At 46.6% G+C, this 23,916-nt stretch overlaps 1 protein-coding gene across 1 annotated transcript in view; it reads left to right on the forward strand.

Annotated features, from left to right (window-relative positions):
* Positions 1-23,916, forward strand: part of PCDH15 (protocadherin related 15) — a 640,425-nt gene that overhangs the window by 230,937 nt on the left and 385,572 nt on the right. Inside the window, exon 4 of the mRNA XM_063406141.1 lies at positions 23,365-23,412. The gene's annotated coding sequence lies outside the window, so the exon portion shown is untranslated. The remainder of the gene's footprint in view (positions 1-23,364; positions 23,413-23,916) is intronic.

The raw sequence follows: 23,916 nt of genomic DNA on the forward strand, positions 1-23,916 counted from the left end.
TTTGATGCCCTAAGAAGCAGCTCCTACCTTTATGTACTGATTATAGCCACTGTACTTACAGATCCTGCTGTCTTCCCCTTTTATCTTCTTATTTTCACCCCAGCTCTTGTACATTATTTTGGTTCAGATTGGTAAAAGCTTTTGCATTCGGGAGAAGTTGGGTGTGGAAAAATGTGTCCCAAAGGAAACCTAGGGATCTTGTGGGTAGGTAGGTACTGACAGGACTTATTTCCAATTGCAGGCCACTGATGAGAATTAAATTAAGTTCAGCCCTGGGCACAAAGGTTTATTTGAGAGTGTTGGTGTTGAGATGAGGTACAATTAATGTGTGACCTCGGGGTGCTGCAGCCGAGAACATCCTATTGTTCAGCAGTGAAAGCTGCTCCCCTGCTCCAGAGGGAGAGAAAAACATCTTCAAAGGATGCTGTCAGTGCTGCCACCAGGGGCGTGGGACACTGCCGGGGTCTGGCATCCATAAAATGACTGTGGGGCACATTAAACTTGGTTGTTTTCTCTTTTAGGTCCCAGTTTCTGGAATCTTTCCCCTGTAAATTTAGCCCTAAGTGGTTCCCTGTCTCATTCCCACCTCGGTGGGTTCATTCCAGCTGTATAGCCATAGGGAAAGGGAAGGGGAAGGGGAAGGGGAAGGGGAAGGGGAAGCGAAAGGGAAAGGGAAAGGGAAAGGGAAATAAGGGAAAGGGAAAGGGAAAAGGAAAGGGAAAGTGGAAGGGGGAGGGAGTGGAATAGCCCCTCCCCTGCAGTGTTGTTTAGTCCAGGGGTATTTATATTTACAGCCAGCAGATGGATCCCATGTCAGACCCACGATGCTCTTTGCTCACCACTGTCAGTGCAGGTACTGCACTGTGGGTCTGGGTGGATGAGGCCAGAGCAATGATGGAATTTCTCTTCACATCTTTTCCTGATACCTCCTGGGGCTCTCTCTGCCTTTCCCCACACCTCACAGCAGGTGTTTGTTCATGGTCATCTGGGATAGGCTCCTTTACCCAGACTTCCCTCACATAAAACATGGATCACCATGATATAAACACTGAAATTCCTTCTGAGCCACATCCTTACACATAGGGCCTCTTTCTCACCCTTTTTTTAGTTGTGGATATTTTGTAGGTGTGTTTTTCTCCTGGATTGTGAAAGAGGAGGTGCAAAACTGCATTGGAGCATGTGGCAGGTTTTTGGTTTCCATCAAGTGCCAACTATGAGTCACTTTTCAGCAGAAATTAAAACATGCCTTTTTCCTCCATGTAGAAATTTTTAACTGCAAATCACATTATTACTGTTTTAACAGTGCAGCGTTAACCCTCGTGGATGGGTCAAGCTTCGTCCCACACAAAGTGTGTTAAATCCATGGAGGAATGGCTTGGAATGCCACAGGCTATGCACCCAAATGTTATATTCTCCAAATCCTGGTATCTAATAATCAGTTGGTGTTCCTTGCTTCCCACATATTGCTTGGAAAATGTTCTCATGAATTCAATCTGAAGCAAATCCAGTGTTTTGAGCAATTGAGGCTTTAAAAACCAGGCTGGATTTGGGACAGTACAAGGCTGGTAGGCATCAGCAGGCTTACACTGCTGTAGTATAGTTTGAGGTTTTGGTGTTTGGGGTTTTTCCCCCCCAAAATTCACAGTATTTCTCTGTTAGACTTTTGTAAAGAACATATCTTGCCAGCTGGGGTAATTTGCATGGCAGTTTTTCCCATTTCACTACTACTGCTGTTTATGCAGGGATATAATTTCAGTTGTAATATGACACAGGCTCGTTTTTCTGTCACTGTGAAGATTTTGGTGAGGGGAGGTTTGCTCTCCTTCTCCACTTGATGAACAATACAATATTCAGATGCCGTGTGGACCCTGCATTTCAATTTGGCTCATCATTGGATGAAATATGGAAAATGCTCAGTGCTGTGCAATCAAATAATTCAAACCTTGCCAAGGCAAGGAGGTGAGGGGTGGGAGTGCTGAGCAAAAAAAAAAAAAAGCAAACCCTGAATTCTGTACAATCTTTGGTAGGTTCTACAGTAGTTTTAGGAAAAGACTGAGGAAATACAGGCCTGCCTTGAAGAGGGAACCTGGAGAATTTGGAGAACCAAGATAAATAGAGAAGCCCTTGGTGTGGGGTGCATGGAGAAGCTGGAATGGTCTCAGGAGGGATTAACATAGCTTGTGAGGGGGAGTTATTGTCCTGATTCCTTCCTGCTGTGTTTGGATGGCAGAGCATGGAAAGCTGAGAGTCCTTGAGTGAGGTGAGCATGACCCAGCCCCAACCACAGCATCAGTGCCTTAGCAATGGGATTCTCACCCTAAATCCCACAGCACTGCACCAGCTCCTGGGGGGAAAATAACTCAGCCCCAGCCAAAGCCAGGGCTTCTGGGAGAGCAGGAATTTGCTTTCCTTTCATTGGTCTTCAGAGGAGTGGAACAGGATCAGACATGGAGGAGACACAAGGAAAATTCATGGGAGCATGTTGGATTGGAATACTTTAATGTGACAATAATCAAAGGAATGCAGAAGCTGGGAGGGAACAGTTAACATTATTTTTGGCTAGGAAAGCCTCTTGAAACAGTCATATTTCTCAGAGCCTCCCCAGTTTTCTTCAGTGATTCCCACCCCATTCCCTGTGGGCAGCTGGGATTTGTGCCCCTAGCACTTGGCATTCTGGTGACATCAGTGGTCTGTCACTTGTTTGGTTTTTCTCCTTGCTGTAGGGATTCTGAACTTTCTTCATCATCTCGTGTGCTCTACAGAACATTATTGTTATGCAGAGGAGAAAATACCGAAGTTTTATTCAAGGGTTTTTCGCTCATTTGAGAGTTGTGTAAAGAAAAAAATGGGTTTGGATTTTTTAAGTGTGATTTTCTTAGTGCAGCCTCTTCCAATAAAGAACTTCTTGATAAGAAATAGATTAATAGAAGAGCTCTCATGATGTGAGAATGAATTGAGTTGTTTGTTTTAGGCTTGTAATTATTCTCGGCAATGGTTTTGGAGTTGTAACTGATTTGTAAGCTTTAATAATCATAACATGCCATCACACCTTGCAGCATTCCAGGGATAAATCCATCTCTGCTCCCGGCCCTGAGTATCAGCGCATTTAACGAGCTTGTGTTTCGCAGGGTTTAATTAAAACTTTTAATTACCATGATTTCAAACTGCCCATCCTGGCAGCCTGCGGATGGATGGAATGGGGCTCAAATCGTTGTCTTGGGAGAACACTGGAATTGAGAGTGGAACCTGTGCAACCACGCACAGCTCTGGTGGATTTTGGGCATTTGAAAACCGGTGTGCACCTTCCTTCTCCATCAGTTACGGGCTTTTTGTAAGATTGCTTTCTCTGGCACGTGGGCAGTGCGAATCCTGCGTCCCTGACAAATAAAATGAGTATTTTTCCCTCAGAATTAGTGAGGAGAGGCAGCCAGAATGACTCCCTGTCTATAATGCATTCACTCGGAGCAGAACAAATGGTGTGAGATCCCCGCTGTCTGCTCGGGTTCCAATTTCACTACATGATGACTTAAAAGGGGAAAAAAATCGTGGGATGTTATTTTGCTCTATTTGAGATGTGGAAGGAATTTTAAGTTCTTTTATGTCGAGACCACTTTTGCTTAGTAAATACGTAGCTGAATATTCAGCTTCAAACAGAGACAAGAATAACATATTTTTTCATATAATATAAAATAATACTATTAATACATAATTCTATGATATAGCAAATAACATAATTCAGCTGAGAGGCTGTGGGGGCTAAGGGTGAAACTGAAATCCTGGAGAGCATTTCAAAACCATCAAGAAAAGATGCCCCTTATTGAAGGAAACAAATATATTTAACTGTGGTCTCAAGAATGGAAAAACCGAAATCATCCAGATTCTAAAGATATTTTGATTTTTTTTTAATTAAAATGCTTATGACACTCAAATGTTCACAGAAATTAATGCTATTACAAAACCTCAGTAGCTTTAACATTAATTATTCCTTGCCAGGAGCAAAGGTTTAGAGTCACCTGTGATTTGGTAAAAGAGGAACTTGAGAGGAAAATTGTCCTTTTTTTTTGTTTTTCTTTTTTTGAAATGTCTACTTATTGTGGCTTTAGTCAAAGCAATGTTTTTTCCATTATAGTCAAGAGTCTTTAAATCATCATCCCTCAGCCTGCTGAAAGCAGTGGGGTTGTTCATTGGGCAATGCTGTCAGAAGGTAATAAAAAATAGAGTTAAGACCGGCCATCTAAATTCTGGATTTTTTAACAATTTCCTGTGGCATTGAACCAGAGATTCTGGGTATTGGGGTTTTCTTCTTTCCTTTTCCTTTTGGCTGAGGCAGGTGGAGGATGTGGAGTTGGCAGAGGGGTGAATTTCAGTGTTCTCCTGCTCTTTGTCCTGCCGAGACTGTTCCAAGGCTTTAGCAATGGGAAATTCCACAGTTATGTTACCAATCTCTAGTTCCTTTTCTTCCTGGGAAGACTCTGTGATTCCGCTGATGAAATATTTTTCTCTGCATTTGATTTCACTGCTTGTTTTCTTCATTTTGAGGGAAAAGGTCTGCACGAGGGTCATGGAACTCCATTGTTTCATTTAGGGAGGGATGGGATCAGGAGGTCTGGTTTTCAGGGGAGAAATATGAAAAAATCCTGTGTATTACATGCTGGATATAAAATACCGGCTATAAAAGTGTAGATATATTTTACAGATAATATTTAACTTTTAAGTAGTAATAGCATGATGTTTGGCAGCAATAAAGGATTCATTGGAAGGTAATAGGATACCAACAGCTGGATCATAAAACAGTTTCCCCCAGTGTGGCATGAGAAGAAATTACACTTCGCATGGATGGCAGAGAATTCCTGCTGCACACAAATAGGATCAGTTAAAGGGAGATGCATGAAAGGAATCAAATTAGGATGGGAATATGCTTTGCTGAACATCTAATTGCTACACTGAAAAAAAAAATTCTGAATATCTTCTGACTCCAGCTACAGCCAGAGCCAAGAAAGGGAAACTGCAGCCTTGGAATTCCTCCTCTGAGCTGACTCTGCCTTGGTTTGTCAGGGAATCCCAAACTGGTGTGAGTTGGAAGGGACCTTAAATCCCATCCCATTCCACCCCTGCCATGGTCAGGGACACCTTCCACTGTCCCAGGCTGCTCCAAGCCCCAAAGTCCAGCCTGGCCCTGGGCACTGCCAGGGATCCAGGGGCAGCCACAGCTGCTCTGGGCACCCTGTGCCAGGGCCTGCCCATCCTGCCAGGGAACAATTCCTGCCCAATATCCCATCCAGCCCTGCCCTCTGGCTTCCCTGTGTCCTGGCACTCCAGGCCTTTGTAAAGAGTTTCTCTCCATTTTTCTTTCAACCCCTCACATACTGGGAGGGCACAGCAAGGTCATCCTGAAGCCTCTCCTCTCCAGGCTGAAGAATCCAAATTTTTCTAGCCTTTCCTCAAGTGATCTGCCTTCCACAAGCTTTACTCTTGAATTTCAAGAAAAAAAATCAAATTTTCTCATATAGCTTTCTTGTCAAAGTTGCTTTTGCTCATCCCTTTATCCACTGGGACTTGGCATTTCCTTTCCTGGATGGCTTCTTGCCTTTATTACTTAACTATAAAATGAATGGAATTTCATTTCAGAAGTCTCAGGCATATTAACAATGAAGGTAATCACAACTCCTGTAATGGAATCCCCATGGCTGGAGGTGTCCAAGGAAGGGCTGGAGGTGGCACTGAGTGCTCTGGGCTGGGGACAAGGTGGGCATCGGGCACAGCTGGGACTGCCTGGGCTGGGAGGGATTTTCCAGCCTAAATGATCCTGTAATTCTATAATGAATGGGTGAAAAGGCTGGGAAAATCTAACTAAGGTCATCTTGTGGAGCTTTTTTGTCATATTCCATAGACTGAGGCAGGTTTCTCTTCCTAGGGATGAAGTGCAAGCACCTCTACAAACACATTTGTATTTGGAGGATGTTGGCAGCAGCAAGAACTCCAAAACTGCCTCACTATGTGCTGCCCACCAGACTAAATGGGAAAAGTTGTTTCTTTTCCTGATTAACAGGGAAAAAAATACTAATTTTTAGCATTCTCCTAAGGGAAGATCCAAGAATTCAACACTCAGATTGGATACCCAGCAAAATGGTGATGTTCCTGAGATTCATCCAGGTACTAGGAATCATTCTGGGATTCTGAATCCTCAGGAAAAGTATTCCTGGGGTGGTGCAGTAGCATTGGGATCTGGCTGGGTGCCTCCATCTGTTCCTCTGGTGTGGGGATAGGTGCATGCCAGTGCTTTGTGTTGTTTCCCTGCTCGCCAGGCAAATGTAGCAAATGGAAAAGGAACACAAAAAAAAACCTGCCTGGAAACAAACCCATTTCCTTTGTACAATATGCTCTGTAGAGCACAAGCAAAGAAGCAGAAAAACACAGTAATTAGAATCCCTGTCTTGTAATGGATATTACAATTATGAACGGATAATTTCCCCGATTTTTCTCTTCCTCACTAGTCTGAAATTCTGCGTGAGCAGACCCAAGTGCTTTGTGTTTCTGTGGATCCCCATCTGATTTGGTGTTTGAGGCTGGGTTCTCTCCTCCTGGCCTGCTCAGAGGTGAGCACAGCACACCCTGTGCCTCAGGGGACCTCTGGGAGGGGCAGGGATGGAGACCTGAGTGGAAAAAACTGGCTCATCTGCTTGGTGGGGATGCGGGAGCTCCACATCCTGCAGCACATCCATCTTCCTGCTGTCAGGACCTCCAGGCACGCTCCAGCAGCGGTTCCTCCTCTCCGTGGTGTCCTCTGGGTGACACTCTGCTGTCCCTCTGATCTTCAGACTCTCTGCAGACGTGGCAAGATGCTCGTTCAGCCGTCTGCAGCGCCACGAGCGGTTTTCCGTTCATCTGGGTTAGCAAGAGACGGTTCTTTGGTGTCTTGAACCCCTGGAAATGACAGCAAAAGGAAATGGAGAGTTGAACGTGTCTGGAGAAGATTCTGTGCAGCAGGACAGGATTTTTATGCAGGCACTTGATCTTTTCCTGCTTCCTTCTAGGAGTTTTTGTGGGTGGGAGTTTTGTTGTACATGTGAGAATTGCTGTGTTTGTTCCTTTAGGATGGCTGGATTTGTGCATTTTATGGATAGACAGGAGTGCTGGGAGGCTGCCCTTGCTTTTGTTTAACCAAGTGGACCCTGTATTTCTTGGCTAGCTGATATATAGAATCACAGAACCCCTAAGGCTGGAAAAGTCCTCGAAGGTCATAAAACCCAAACATAAACCCAGCATCGCCATGTCCCCAAGTGTCACTGCCTTTTGAACACTTCTAGGGATGGGAACTCCACCACTGCCCTGGGCCAAGGCCTGAGCTCCCTTTCCATGCACAAATTCCTGCTGCTGCCCAAGCTGAGCCTCCCCTGGCCCAGCCTGGGGCCGTTTGCCCTTGTCCTGTCCCTGTTCCCTGGGAGCACAGCCCGACCCCCCCTGGCTGTCCCCTCCTGTCAGGAGCTGTGCAGAGCCACAAGGTCCCCCCTGAGCCTCCTTTTCTCCAGGCTCAGCCCTTTCCCAGCTCCCTCAGCCTCTCCTGGCGCTGTTGGACGTGTTCACGTGAAGATAATCATACAGATATGACATTACTCAATACTGGTTTAGCTCTTCCTCTCTAATTCTCTACTTTGCATTTCTGCATTGCAGCACATTCTTTAGTCAGGGAACATGGATCGGGAATATCCTTCCCTCCTGACGTGCAGATGTGAATCCACAAGCAAGGGAGCTGATGGAAGAGGAGTTTGGGTTGCTTTTCCTTTTAGTGACTTACTTAATATCACTTTAATTAATTATGCAACCTTACAACCTTTAATTCTCCACTTCTCCTTGTCTTTGAATTATATTAAACCCCTTGATGGCAGCATTTGGCTGCAGAAACATGTCCCCAAAATCCATATCCCACTGGTGGGCCCAGGACCTCCCTGCTCCCTCTGGATTTTCTGCCTCTGTGAAGATCATGCCCCAAAGTTGCCAGCAGCTCTGGATGAGCAATGCCCTGACCTCTGCTTTGTGCCCTGGGCTTTGAAGGTGTCCCCAGCCTGAGGAGGGGTCAGGGAGCCCCACATAAACCCTTCTCTTCCAAAGAGCTCTGCTTTGTGTGATCCCTGTTCAAACACAGACTCCTGGCCTTTCAGCAGGATATTCTCTCTCCTGGGATAAAGTGGTGGAGATTTGTCTGAGCCAGGAGAGAATGGGCCACATGACAGCGAGGGATTAAATGGTTCTGTTGATGCCAAGGGTATTCCTTGTGGACAGCACCAGAATCAATTGATCCTGAAGCGCAGAGTGATTCTTTTGTTTTATTTTCAGGCCTAAGATTTAAATCCTCCCAGCTCTGTTCCTTCCCATAAAATACAGTAGAAAAAGCATTAATGAGCAGTGTGACACGAAGCAATCGTGATTGGGAACCCAAAAATGCCATCAGATTTCAGTTTATCAGTGAATTAAGAACCAGATCTGGTGATGTTAAATACCATTTAGGGATTGTTTAGCCCCTCCAAGGGCCTGAGGGATATTAGGAGAAAGAAATGTGATGCTGGATGTGCTGTACTTTTGTTAGTTATGTGAAATTTAAGAGATTAAGCAGAGAAAAGACTTTGTCTCAGCAGGAGGTGCTCCCAAAGGGTGGGATAACAGATAATCCCCTCACACTAAAGCTGTATATCCCAGCTACAACAGCAATCAAAGCAAAGCCAGGACAGCCTGCAAAAATCTGCCTGAAAGGCTCTCCGGGTGCTACAGAGGCACTTTCAAAGTTAATAGAACAAGATCAATTCCCTCTTTATCTAAACTCTGCGTGTTGGATGTTGGGGCTCCTCTGATGCTGCCAGGAGCTCTGTCCCGGGTGGAAATCTCTGAGATGTCACCTTCTTTAGCAGCTGTGTTTAAACCCAAATGGATAAATAAAACCCCTCTCTGAATGGGGTTGGTGTGTTTGAGGAGCATGAGGTGTTTCAATTCTTAGTTTACTTTTTGCCAGTAGCAGAATTATTTTATTTTTTTTAGCCAGATGGCAGCTCTGATGGATATTTTGCAGGCACAAATATCTGCTGCCCTGCTGGAGATGGGGAGAGGAGAGAAAACACAAGTGAATTCCACTTAGAAGTTGCAAAAGAGGGTGTTGGTCTGAACTGCCTTTTAGCCACTGTCATCAGGCAATCAGAGCAAAAATGTCTATGAGGGGTTCAAGTTTTAGCCTTTCCCCTGAGAGAGCCCTTGCCTGGGGGTGCAGCTCCATGAAACTCCCCTCACTGGAGCCTGGCACTGCTGGACAGGAGGGTGAGGCAGGGTTTCCCACTGGATCCCCTTCCTTAGCCAGGGAAGGTAGCTCCAGGCCAGGGACTGTGGTGGCAGCGATGACTTTGGAGCTGGCAGAGCCATTTCCACACTCACAGGGGCATTTCTCAGACTCTTCCCCCTTTTTCTTTGGTGTGAGGATGCCTCAGGGCTGTTTGGATCTGGTTTTCCAGGATTTCTCCTTGAAATGAAGCCCTGCTTTCTCTGTCGTGTGCATCGGGGTGTGTGGGTGGCTGTGCTCCTGTGATAGCTCTGAGTACTTCAGCACAACGATGCAATTTCAGAAAGGAAAGATTAGGGAAAGATTTTCTCTTGCCTTTCAGTTGTGAGGGCTCCTCCTGACAGCCAGGAGCCCTTCCAGACTTTACCCTGTTATCTTCCTTGAGCTGTGACTTTTATTTTTCCGGTGATATGCAGCCGTGACGTGATGAAACGCAGAACCATCATCGGGCTTTTGCAGAGACAGATCTTTGAAACTCAAAACACTTGCAAGCTCATTTTTAAGATTTGCCTTCACCAGTAAATTGTCACAGCAAAAAAAATGACTAATTTTGTACTAAAAAAGGGACAGGAGAGATACAATTCTACTGTGCTGCTGTACATCCCAAATTTAAATAGCTGTTGGTGATGATGGCAAGTCCTAAAATGTTCCTAAATGATTGCCACGATGGAGATGAGTGATCCAGCACTGGGTGGCCACATGTGAGGGTAGTGTCAGGTTATTCTTTGGAAACCACCTACTGTGTGGTGCCTTCCTCCCCAGCCTCTGCTGTGCTCTTCATATGTCGTGTATTTCTCCTCACTCCCTTCTTGGATTTCCTGCTTCTCTTTTAAAGTGAAGCCTCCTCTTTAAAGTGCTGCTAGCTCCCTGCAGTCTTTGTTTAGGACTTTTGAGGCCATGCTGAGAAAGGTGTGGAAGCACTTTGCACCCAGTTCACAGAGCTGTGTGATTTGGGCACAGCAGGGGATGGAGAGTTCTGGGAGGCTCATCAAATCAAACCTTTATAACTGCAGAACAGAAAGGGAATATTAGAAGAGTAACAGAAGAAAAAAAAAAATCTCTTAATGCCCAGGCTATTCTCTTTGTAACCTTTAAATGCTATATAACCACCAGGTTATATAGGGGAAAAAGTCAGGTCTGTGCCCTTGTGAAACATTTCACAACGATGCAAACAGAGAATCACAGGATCCCAGACTGGTTTGGGTTGTGAGGGACCTTGAAGCCCTCATTCCATGGGCAGGGACATCTGCTGCTAGCCCAGGTGGCTCCGAGCCTCATCCATCCTGGCCTTGGACACTTCCAGGGAGGTGCAGGTGTTCTAACATTGTTCTGTACAATGAATATGGATGAGAGGAGAGCAGTGCTGAGTCTTGGCTGAGCATTACCTGCTGTAGAAATAAAGCTCCCAGGGAGAGGAAAGATGTGCTTGTAGCAGCCTCACTATTTAATCATTAGTTAAAATATCACACCAGTTTGTGGGCAGTGAACTTTGAGAATGAACACTTAAAGGGCTTGCTTTGGTGCTGGGGGTTTGTGATGGTGGCTCTGTGCTTGAAGATGTCTGAGAGGTCACAGCTGAGCTCCCAAATCCACGTATGCGTGTCCCCTGAGCACAGGAAGCTGCTTGGTGGAGCTTTGTTTGAAGACCTTGTTTTTCTCACTCGGGTGTGTTTGCCTGGGTCACATGGGGAGCTTTTTTCCTACACTGCTGAGTGTCACCAGGGAGGTCTCCCAGGTTCCATTCTGCTGCCCTGGCTGTTCTGCAGCATTAGGCATTCCCCCTGCTCCTCCTGTGCTTCAAAGGCAGTGGAACCCAGCCCAGAGCCCAGCTGTGCTCCTTCCTCTCCATCAGCAGCCACAAGGCACCCCAGGTGACACCTTCCTGTTCCCCAGCAGAGGCACTTCACCCCTGGCATGTGGGAGACCAGCCAGGAAATTAAAGGTTGTTTTTAAGGCCATGGATGGAGATTTGCTCAAAAAAAGCACACATGAAATTTAGCCTTTCTTTCCTCCAGGACAACCCCAGTGCACTGTGGTGCCAGTTGGATATAATTACATGCCTTGATGTCTTTTGGTGGCCCTGGTGTCCTTCTTGCCCTCTCACAGAATTATTCAGCCTGGAAAATCCCTCCCAGCCCAGGCAGTCCCAGCTGTGCCCGATGCCCACCTTGTCCCCAGCCCAGAGCACTCAGTGCCACCTCCAGCCCTTCCTTGGACACCTCCAGCCATGGGCACTCCAACCCTCCCTGGGCAGCCCCTGCCAAGGCCTGAGCTCCCTTTCCATGCACAAATTCCTGCTGCTGGCCAAGCTGAGCCTCCCCTGGCCCAGCCTGAGGCCGTTTGCCCTTGTCCTGTCCCTGTTCCCTGGGAGCACAGCCCGACCCCCCCTGGCTGTCCCCTCCTGTCAGGAGCTGTGCAGAGCCACAAGGTCCCCCTGAGCCTCCTTTTCTCCAGGCTCAGCCCTTTCCCAGCTCCCTCAGCCTCTCCTGGGGCTCCAGCCCCTTCCCCAGCTCCCTTCCCTGCCCTGGACACGCTCCAGCCCCTCCAGGGCTCTCTGGCTGGAGGGACAGAACTGGACACAGCCCTCGAGGTCCCTCAGCAGGGCCAGCACGTTTCTGCTGCATGCCAGAATGCTTATTGCTTTTGAAGCAAAATTTCATTAATTGTTCATTCTACAGAAAACACTATAAACCCCAAAACCAGTAGGTTTAAGAGGAGGAAGAAAAAGTCAGGGGAAAATAAAGTCAGGTCTGTAGAGCCTTAAGTATGAAACTCGCTGTAACTGGAGACGTGAGAGGTTGCAGCTTAGAGGCCTCCAGTTAAAGCCAGTCTCAACCTTGGTTTTGGTGAGTGATCTACAACAAAAAAAGGCTCTGAAAAGGCTTTTGCTTTCAAGAATTTGTGTGTTGAGTCTCTTAAGGCATCGCTGCAGTGAAGCCCTGGGAACTGCACAAGCACATAGCGAGTAAAGGGACAAATTGTACAGAGGTGCTTCCATTCAGGCATAAAACTTTATCTCTGCAAACACCTGGTGGAGAGGGAAAATTCTGGAAGGAGGATCAGAACCAAGGTATCACCCTATCACCTCCTAAATGTGGGAGATGCTGCTGAGGAGCCTTATCAGCTCAGGCACCTCAAAATCCTTCTGTGAGCCTTTGGAGCTCATCAGTTCCTCTTTCCTCCAAAAACTGTGGCACTTGTGCACCGTCTCTCAGTCTGCCTGAACAAACACACACTCATCCATTTATCATAAAACGATCAGAGTCAGATGAAGCAACCTTTGGGGCTTTGGAGTGTGAACGTTTCCCCACTCTGCTGAGTAAAATAATTATCTTAAGGCATTTTTGAAGTTTAGTTTTCCTCCCAGGTAATGCATGGCGCTGCTTTTCCAAAGGATGAACTCTTGAAAAGTATAGTTTATAAATATTTTATTAAATGCTTCCCCTCAGCATGAGGAGCACTGGAAATACAACCAGAGTTTCTTCACTAATTTCAGGAGATAATGCAAGGGTCCAAGGAGGAATAGATAGTTAGAAAAATAATTAAGAGATGATTGTTATTGAAGTCACCAGACTCAAGAAGTTCGCCCTGAATTATCTTCAGAAGTGGCCAGAACAGTCTGAACTGTTACCTGTGACCTACCCAGAAGACTGACAAGGGAAATTCTATTGCATAAATCACTGGTTTAGTAAATTTGTAATTTTTTTTCCAATTCGGTTGTTCTTTTAAAAATTCAGAGGTGAGCATCAGAATTACAATGTGGAATAAGTCTCCAGAAAAGTAGTCATGGCTGAGTGTGAGCCCACTGCCTGCTGCCACACAGGGAGGTGTTTTCAAGCCTGTCCCGAGCTTGTGACAAACATTAAGCCATAATTGTCATGTTTAATTTTTATTTTTCTGCGTTGAATTGTGAGAGATCATAGATTAGGACCAGAAAGTCGCAGAGAGAACGGCTTCAGAAAGGTCTGGAGGCATTTCAGCAAGGACAGACTCACGATTCTAAATGATGTTGACACAGGAAGAAATGATCTGAAATAATTAAGATTTATTTTAGTCACCGTGAGTGCTTGACAATGCCAAATAGAGAAGAAGTGGTTGTGCATAACTAAAAAGGTCTGAAATAGGCTTCAGGAGGGGTGAGTGGCATCGTACAAGGAGTCATGGGGTGGATTTGGGGTGTTCAGCTGGAGAGGTGCAGCCAAGGCCTGGGACGTGTGGATGGACAGAAGCTCCAAAGCAGGGGAGAAGTGTTTATGGGCAATCTGTGAATTTTTCTCCTTACACAGGGAGCAGGGTTGGCACATTTGCAATGGGATTATCCAGGAGCAGATTTGAAGCGAGCCAATGGATTCTGTCCCATGGCATGGGCAGTGCTCAGGGCTCACTGCCTCGGAGCATGAGGAGATGGGGAGACCTTGGAGCCGCTTCCACTGCCTAAAGGGGCTCCCAGAGAGCTTGGGACAAGGGATGAAGGAACAGGACAAGGGGAAATGGCTTTCAGCTGAAAGAAGTAGGTTTAGATGGGATATTGGGCAGGAATTGTTCCCTGGCAGGGTGGGCAGGCCCTGGCACAGGGTGCCCAGAGCAGCTGTGGCTGCCCCTGGATCCCTGGCAGTGCCCAAGGCCAGGCTGGACTTTGGGGCTTGGAGCAGCCTGGGACAGTGGAAGGTGTCCCTGCCCATGGCAGGGGTGGCACTGGGTGGGATTTAAGGTCCTTCCAACCCAAACCACTCTGGGACTCTGTGGGAAATGCTCGGGTGGGTTCAAGATGCAGTTTGGCAGCTCCATGCAGGAAAAGCTTTCCTGTGACCTCAGCAGACCCAGGCAGGGCCTCAGGCTCTGGCAGAAGATTTTGGCTGCTCTCAGGAGCAGCCCCTTGGCTGGGGAGGTTCCCTTGGAGCTGAGGGTGCTGATCCCCTGCTCCAGCATCACTGCCCAAACCAGGCTGCTTCAGCACCAAATTCCTGTGACTGCAACTTTTGAGACAGTTCTGAGCCTTGTGCTGATCTGTAGGAAAATCTGAAATTCTGAACAATTTTTCTCTGTAGTGAAGGTAAAAAAGAATCTCTGTAAAATTATTTTTAGGCTACTTGCCATGAAAATAATTTCATGACTTGCTTTTATTGTGCAATAAATTACCCACAAAAGAGGATAACAGATTAATTTAACCAATTTAACTTAATCCCAAATAGTGTGTTTTTTTATTAAGCAATGCTGTGGTATAATTAAGAGTTGTTACTGATTAAACACCTTGTAAAGACAGGGCTGTTAATTAATACTAAATTACAATAAAATTAACAAAGTAACATAAACAAGTGATGTAAATGTTTTTAAATGACAGGGATAATTCATCAGCTAAAAGCTGCTTATGTGAACCATTTCCTAAAGAGTTTGCTCCAATTAATATGTATATAATAATTGCAAAAATGGAAATGGGGCAAGAAGAGCTCTCCTTAAGATTTTTCAATTCAAATTACTCCTTTGTTAAGTAACATGGGAGTTTTTTAAGCTGGATATTCTCTAATAATGTTGAAAAAAATGCCCTGATCCCCAACTTATGGTGTGCAGGGAAAAAAAATCTAAAATTAAACCTCAGTGACACCTTCAAGACCACCTCTGCATCTGACACTTGTTTGTCTCACTGGAATATGAATCTGAACAACTCCTGCCTTGCTAAGCTTTAATGTGGGTATTATGTATTAATGTTACAGCTCCAATTCAGATCTCATTTGCGGGAATGTCAGGAAACGCCTGAAATTTCTTTGCATACTTAAAAGGTTTGCTAGATTGGCTGGTTCACAAGGGCTGGAAATCCCACAGGTCCCCTTTGTCACTGTGAATTAAGTAGAGAAACACAAAATCTGGGATCTCAAAGTGCAGGCCTACAGGGACCTGTGGCTGCAGGAGACACAGAAATAGTCCTGAACTTTTCCAGACTTGGGATCAAATCTGATTAAGACCAAACAAGTTGAGGCAGGTTTTAGCAGTGTCTGAGAACCCCCGGCAGCAAGACTGCCAAGGTGTAAGATACCACTCAGGTCGTGGGATTTCATTCTGTGTGACACAATGTACAAACTTCTCAAAATATCTCTCGGTTTTAATGGAATTTTGGAACTTAGTAAAAATTAAAATGGACTTTTTCTATTATCTCACAACCTAGAAGCTCTAGAAATAGACTGCAGTTTTTCCCCAGGAAGTTATTCAAATTTAAAGACTAAAATTATTATGCTTGTATCATGCTGTTGAATAATGCTGCAAGTGCTGAAATCATGCAAAACCGACCTGGTGTGGGTACGAGTCGAAGCCTCAATGTCTAAACCAGCAGCTGACCCAGCACTGTGTGCACAGAGCTGTGCAGCAGCCCCAGGGAGGAGCCCCCAGGCTGTGTGGACAATGTGCTCAGGGCTGGGCACTGCCCAGGGAAGAAGTTGTGCCTCGTGTGCAGGGGGAATTGCTGGGCTCAGGCCCTGCCCGTGGCTCTGGGGCCATTGCTGGGCCCCCGCAGCAGAGCCTGGGCCCTGCTGGGAGCCCTCCCTGCACACAGGGACACCCAGGGCTGAGGGCCCCTCTCAGCTGGGGCTCCTCTCCAGGCTGAGCAGCCCCAGCTCCCTCAGCCTTTCCTGGGCACCCCCATGCTCCAGGCCCTTCCTCAGCTGCGCAGCCTCCGCTGGCCCCGCTCCAGGAGCTCCCTGGCCCTGCCGTGCTGAGGATCCAGAGCTGGGCACAGCACTCCAGAGGTGCCTCCAGGGCTGCCACAGGGGCAGCGTCCCTCCCTGCCCTGCTGCCACTGCTCCTCCTGCTGCCCCGGATCCCATTGGCCTCCTTGGCCCCAGGACACTCTGCTGGCCCGGGGACAGCTCCGTGTCCCCCAGGACACTCTGCTGGCCCGGGGACAGCTCCGTGTCCCCCAGGACACTCTGCTGGCCCGGGGACAGCTCCGTGTCCCCCAGGACACTCTGCTGGCCCGGGGACAGCTCCGTGTCCCCCAGGACACTCTGCTGGCCCGGGGACAGCTCCGTGTCGCCCAGGACACTCTGCTGGCCCGGGGACAGCTCCGTGTGCCCCAGGACACTCTGCTGGCCTGGGGACAGCTCCGTGTCCCCCAGGACACTCTGCTGGCCCAGGGACACTCAGGTCATTCCCCACAGAGCTGCTCTAGCAGGTCCCACTGTGCTGGTTCCTGAGACTGTTCCTCCACAACCATTGATGAACAATTTAAACAATCCTGGCCCACGTGTACTGAACCCTGGTGACACCACCAGGGACAGGCCTGTAGGTAATTTAAGGTACAGCTCTGGAAAGAGTTGTGGGAATTCATACCCATAAAGTCACTTTTTGTGCCTGATCCTTAACAGGAATGGCCTTGTAGGTACCCCCTTGCTTTCTGGTGCCAAAGTCCCTGCAGGTGCGGGTGTTCTCTTGAACATTAAAGGCTGTGAGTTTCTGATTTTGTCTTTAGTTTTGTCTTTAGTTTTGTTTGTCAGTGGATAGAGAGAGGGCTGATGTAAGAAAAATAGCTGGGAATGCCTGTGTTTGGAGACATAAATCTATACATTGCTGAAGGTTTCCGTGAATAGTTCCATGTAAGTGGGAAAAATATTAACCGAGCCAAACACAGCCTAAAATGGGCTTACATAAATATTAGACAGAAAGTATTACATAGACTGGGGGATGAAAGACTGTGGGAGCCTTTACACCTCAATATGCTGTTCAGACATTCCTGAGCCTTATTAAGCTGGAGAGTAGGAGGGAGATTTCAGGAGCACAGGGATGAGTATGAAAAATATGGAAGAGCATCCCTTTGTTTAAAAAGTACGGTGTAATTACATTGTGCAAGCTCATGTCAGTCCTATTTAAAAACTGCTTCTGAGCTGTGGGAACACCCAGAGTGTAAATGAGGGGTTGTGTCTGGGAACATCCATGCTCTGGTTGAGCCCAGGTTGTGGCTGAAACCACAAGGCTGTGTTTACGGTCCAGAAGCAGCTGCAGCTCCATGTTTGACAGATAAATCCTGAATCCTTCCCTGTCCTCTGTGGGTTTTGCATTTGGTGCCTCTCACTGTCAGTTTGTAACTGCAGGAACGTGGATCTGATTGAACCCTGCATTGGGTGCAGACACAAATTCCCCTGAGGGCTGAGGTTTGAAATGCACATCAGGGGTAGGTGCTGCATCTTCCCAGAGTGAAAATGCTGCTCCCAGTTTCTCCCTGTCTGTGCTGAGGACAACATGCAGCTCCACTGTCCTTGCACTCCACCTCCCCAAACCCCACAGCTGCAGAGCTTGGGGGTTTCTTGCCAAATGAACCCATCCCTTGCACTGATTTGGCTGTGATGGAAGCCGGTTCTGGAGCTCCCCGTGGGCCGTGCTCCCAGCAGGGCTGGGGGAGTGGGAGCTGCCCAGAACAGAGCGAGGAGCAGCTGGGCGTGGGCAGGGACACGCGCGGGCACTGCCAGCTCGGCACTTGGCGGGGATGCAGCTGCTGAGGACAGAGCCGTGAGTTCTGCCTCTCCCTGGGTTTCTCTCCAGCTTCCTGATGAATAGGAACATCATTCCTGATGAATTCAGAGCAAAGGGCTGGCACTGTGTTCTCTGCTTTTAGAAAGAAGTCAGGATTAAAAGAGCTGAAGCCATTGCAGCCCGAATTAGCCAGAGAAAAGGTATTTTTTACATTTCTCCTCATGTCAAACCACTGGGGTGCTCTTTGTTGGAGGACCCATTTCTTTTGTGCTTTAAGACATCTTCCGAAAGGAATATGATGGAGAGGAACAATGCAGTGCCCCTGTGCTACCTGCATACCACATTCCAGGGATGAGAGTGTTCATCTGGAGAAGGCTCCAGGGGACAACTCAGAGCTCCTTCCTAAAGGGGCTCCCAGACACCTTGAATGGGACTTATGACAAGGGATGGAGTGCCAGGACACAGGGAATGGCTTCCACTGCCAGAGGGCAGGGATGGATGGGACACTGGGCAGGATTGTTCCCTGGCAGGGTGGGCAGGCCCTGGCACAGGGTGCCCAGAGCAGCTGTGGCTGCCCCTGGATCCCTGGCAGTGCCCAAGGCCAGGCTGGGGTGGGACTGGATGGGCTTTAAGGTCCCTTCCAACCCAAATCATTCTGTGATTCTACAAATCAGTTCAAATCCTCACTTTTTAGAGTTCTCAGCTCCTGGCCAGGCTGTCACACTCGACATCTTGCAGCAGAGAATCCCTGTCATCTGTTGGGTGGGTTATGAACCTCCCACACGTCAAGTTTTCAAAAATCTGGAAAGTTCATTGCTTTACTGAATTCCATTTTCTGCTCTGATTTATCAGTGCCGTGCTGGACTCTGAGGTTCCACCTTGAGCAGCTTGAAATCCCTAAACCCAAACATTTTCTGAGGCACTGTGGAATTTTGAGCAACCTGCCCTTAGGAAAAAAAAAAAAATCCTTAAGTCTTTTTAAAACTACTTTGGAGGTTTAATTTTATCACAAGCAGTAAATTCTTTAAATACACTTCAGATGCAGTTGTATGGCAAAGAGCACAGAGAAGAAAACTCAGATTTTCATTTTGGATTTCAATCACTGCTCCCGTGTGCAGCCAAGCAAGTTCCACCAGCTGGGTGAGAGCAGCATTTCCATGCAGTAGAAACAGGCAGACATAAATATATATGAAATGTATTCAGAAAACATGAAATAATGCTAAAACAAATCTTACTTTGACTCAAGCTTACTTCCCACTGCCAAGAAAAACACGACTGGGTTGATTTTCCAAAAAAAAGTTGGCAGTAAATCAGATTTTCATGGCTTCAATTTGACAAGAAAACTTTTAATAAAAATGCCAGGGTAGTATTCTTTATGTATTTGTAGTATTTGATGGAGAGTTTTTGGAAGATGGTTGTTTTCCAAGAGATTCTAGGAACAAAACCTTTACCTTTTTTTACCAGTAAATGAGTGCATACTTGTAACTCCAACCTGGAGCAGATGAGTTGTATTAGCTCTAGAGGATATAGCTGCATTTGTATTTTTTTCTGCTGAAAACTGTTTGCACTTTGCACGTTTCAGGCAAAATCAAACCCTGTTTTTTGCTGCAGACAAGGAGAAAAAATGTTGAAAGCACAGGAATTCTGCTGCCCCCACCCCAAACAATTCTGGTTCATGAATGTGCCTTGCAAGCTGCAAAAACAGGGAGATATTTGTCTTTACAGAAAGCAGATTTCGTGACTATTTCAAGGCTTGATCAGTACTCTTTAATTTCTTGAGTTAGGGATAAAAATCTCTAAAATTCTGCATCAAAATTCCAGATCAGCCACTGAGAGAAGTACAGAGATGGAGTTTGCTAGGGGGTGATATAGGAAGATGTACACACTGTAGGCATCATTACGGGTAACACTGGCTTAATTAAAATAAAGAGGGTAATTTTCAAAGCTGCAGGAGAGATTTAGGAGTCTTGCTTCATGAGAAATGTGAATTTGCTTTCCTTAGCTGAGATAATACTGGTCTTCATGCTGGTTTTTAACATTGCTGAGTGTTTACATTAGTTACTTCTTTGGGTGGAGAAGAGGCCGAGTGAAAGTCTCACGCTGGGGAGAAAAAGATAAACTTCAGGCAGAAACAAATGAGGCAGGGCCAAAAAATTAACCAAGGTGATCTTTTTCCAAATTCCCAACTAATGGTACCTGTGGAGGTCAGGAGGGATCAGGCAGGGTCAGACTGGGAGGGAGCTTCAAGGGTCTCTTTGGAGAGGTGTAACCACCTAAACCCTGCAGCCCTGACTTTAAACCTAAACATGATCACCACTCTTGTCCCACTCCCATAATCCAATTCCTAACCCCACTGTTTTAATCAGAGGATCGTGGAATGGTTTGGGTTGAAAGGGACATCAGAACTCATCCAGTGCCATGGGCAGGGACACCTTCCACTGTCCCAGGCTGCTCCAAGCCCCAAAGTCCAGCCTGGCCTTGGGCACTGCCAGGGATCCAGGGGCAGCCACAGCTGCTCTGGGCACCCTGTGCCAGGGAACAATTCCTGCCCAATATCCCATCCAGCCCTGCCCTCTGGAAATGGAAGCCATTCCCTGTGTCCTGTCCCTCCAGCCCTTGTCCCCAGTCCCTCTCCAGCTCTCCTGGAGCCCATTTAGGCCCTGCAACTGGAGCCTTCTCTTCTCCAGGTGAACACTTCCAGATCTCCCAGCCTTTCCATCCCTTTATTCATGTCCTTTGCCCTTAAGAAGGAGAAGGCTTCTCAAAAATAAGAAACTAGGAATGCACCAAAATAATGTTTCAGATTTAGTGATGGGAGTTGTTTTTTCAGGCAGTCACCAATTGTGGAAATTAAGTGTTCTTTAATTTCAGCCTGGGATATGCAGATAGTGAGCACAACATCACACAATGATTGTAATGCCACTGGTGCTTATTCTTGTTTACTGAATTTTGGGTCACTTCCGTGTGGTTTTGTGCATGTGAATGAGGAAACTAAAGCAGATTTGGTGTCCAGGGGGCACCAAATGCTCTGCTCCCACTAACAGGGGTGTGAGTCTAAGGGGGTGGCTGATCCTTCCCAGGGAGAGTGTAAAACCCAAAATGAACCCCAAAATTATAGACAGTGTGGATGAAATGGGTCCAGCAGCTCTCGTTTTCACCTTCTCCTCTCACACCAAAGCCCAGGCTGATGGAACAGCCACAGCCCATGGTTCTGTCATCACCTTTCAGGGAAACTCAGAATTGAAGACTCTGGCTCTATTTACAGCATTAAAGTACAAACCAATTCCCATACCAACAGCCTATATGTTTTTTTTCTGCAAAACAATCTCCAGAACTCCAAGCCCTTGCTGATTAGAGGAGAAGTGTTCTGCAGTGTGTGAACAACACACAGCATGATGCATCTTCATTACCAAAATTCACAATGACGATCATTTATCATAAAAGCTGCTGACAGTGGGCATTAATCTCTGAGTAAAGCAAGGAGGAAATTCTGTTCTCATGGCAGTGGAATTCATTTAGTCCCTCTCACCCATGCCTGGGGGACTGGGAATTCTCTGGGCAAGGCAATTGCAACTTTAGCAGTATGGATTTTTTGGGGATGGAAGGAGGGAGTCTTTTGCTGGGATGTGGAATCCAGAGGTGACCACGCTGCTGGCAGAACCTGCCTGTGTTTCACACAGCCCAGAGCAGCTTCCCTCCCATCCTCAGTTTTGGAAGGAACCTTAAAAACCTCCCATCCCACCCCTGCCATGGCAGGGACAGCTTCCACTGTCCCAGGCTGCTCCAAGCCCCAAAGTCCAGCCTGGCCTTGGGCACTGCCAGGGATCCAGGGGCAGCCACAGCTGCTCTGGGCACCCTGTGCCAGGGCCTGCCCACCCTGCCAGGGAACAATTCCTGCCCAATATCCCATCCAGCCCTGCCCTCTGGCAGTGGAAGCCATTCCCTGTGTCCTGTCCCTCCAGCCCTTGTCCCAAGTCCCTTCCAGTTCTTCTGGAGCCCTTTTAGGCACTGGAATGGACTTGGAGATCTCTCTGGAGCCTCTGGTCTCTTCTCCACCTCTGTTTAAAGCAGAGAATAGGAATTCCTTCAGGTGGAAGTTTCAGCAAAAGATTTCTATATTGGAAACATTTATTATTCTTTTCAAAAATATATTAGGACTGTTGGATGTCTTCAGAAATACAAACAAATGTCTGCTGTAATGAACTGCGTGTTGTCTATGCCTTGTTTTTGTCTGGTTGTATTTCTTTCCTTTTTGTGTGTGTATATATATATATATATAAATATATATATGAGATAAATGATTTGGTCAAGCAGACCTGGGAAGAGCGATGCACTCCCACACACATCTGGTGTCTTGTTAATGAAGCTTTACCCATTTTTACTCAGTTAAATTCTGAAGGCTATGAAAATACCATGTTGTTTCCCCTTATGGAATACTTTGTTGGAAGTCAACACATCATGCATGTATTTCCCCAAATTTCCATCAGCCTTCAAAGCTTGGAGTCACCTCCTAAATCTCCCTGCCCAATGTGGTGTGGATTTATTCCACCTCAGAACAAGGCAGCAGTTTGGGTCATTGCAAAGCTAACTATGTGTGCCTAAATTTTCCTGTTTCTGCTTGGGGAGCATGGCAAGCTGGCTAATTCCAATGGAATATGGATTCTGTGCTGACCAGCCTGGAGAGGAGAAGGTTCCAGGGAGAGCTCAGAGCCCCTGCCAGGGCCTAAAGGAGTGCTGGAGTGCTGGAGAGAGACTTGGGATGGAGGGACAGGACACAGGGAATGGCTTCCACTGTCAGAGGGCAGGGCTGGATGGGATATTGGGAAGGAATTGGATGTGTCTATAAGGACCTGGACTTTCCCAAAAGCCAAAGGTGAAATGAGCCCGGTACCTGAGCAATTTGATTTTCAAGGCCCCCAATATCAAGTTTCAAGGTGCCTCCCACTATCCTGGGACTCTCCCTCCCCGTTTGGAGCCTTGGAGTCTCTGCCCTGTGTTTCCCTTTGGTGCTGGGAGAAGGGTGAAAGCTGCCACCCAGGAGGCCCAAATTCCTCCTGGATTCCTCCATGGCACAGTCTCGGTTGGATAAACACTGGAGCAGCAGCCCCAAAATACTCCTGCAGCCCCAGTTGTGTTCTCCATCCCTGGGACAACTCACAGGCACAAGGCAATGTGCCAGTGAGAGATTTCCCTCTTCAATATTTCATCTTGGGGGAGGGTGGAGAATATATTTGAGTCGAAACAAATTACAGATAAGTGCCTGATGTGTTTTAGGGTGGGTATTTTAGAAGGATAAAGCTTGTTATGAATTTCTCACTGGTTTCCAAGCTGACAACCTTCATGAAAATATGTAAACTACATTAATGAAAACCTCAGGCGTTGTTTTCTCGTTATTTTCCTTATTTGAAGCTGCCTTTATCAGGAATAAAACAGCAGATATTGAAAGCTGCGTGTTGTGCACTTCTCTGTTTGTTTGGGAAGTGAAAACTATTTAAATAAAGGAAGATGTGTGAGATTGGTTGCTCTTCTTAATCAGTAATTAAGATATGAACAATATCATTAATCTTCTATTTCACATTTTCCAGGTGATCAACATATAACCTCCACAGCCATGGCTGAGAAATGCAGTTAAGGTACTGTGACAATTCCCTTTTAATATGGGTATGTTTTTGCTGGATATCATTCCCAAAATTCTGTCTTGAATAATTTGTAAAAACCTGTGTTCCTTGAGGCTGAGTTAACTTCTGGATGGTTTTCATTTGTCAATTTGTCCACTGCACTTCCTGAAAACAACATTATCTTTCTTTTCCTTGTATTCCTTAACTTTTGGTCTCCTGATGTTAAATTCAGGAATGTTTTAGGATGTTTGTACAGACATATAATGACAGCTGTGGTTCCTTGATGAAGGTCACATCTTTGGAATTACTAACTCTGAAAATGTGGTGGGGAAAGGATGGAGAATGTGTCTCTCTGGAATGCTGGGTGCTGCACACTCTGTGGCACTGAGAATTTGTTGATTGGAATCACAAGATGGAAACAGGCTTGGTTTTGTTGGGAATGCACATCTCATGACCAGGTTTATCTCCCTTCAAGTTGTGTTTGAATTCTGGCTGGGATGTTGAACACAGAATGGCAGG

The sequence above is a fragment of the Prinia subflava genome, chromosome 9, assembly GCF_021018805.1.
Source record: "Prinia subflava isolate CZ2003 ecotype Zambia chromosome 9, Cam_Psub_1.2, whole genome shotgun sequence".
Lineage (NCBI taxonomy): Eukaryota > Metazoa > Chordata > Aves > Passeriformes > Cisticolidae > Prinia > Prinia subflava.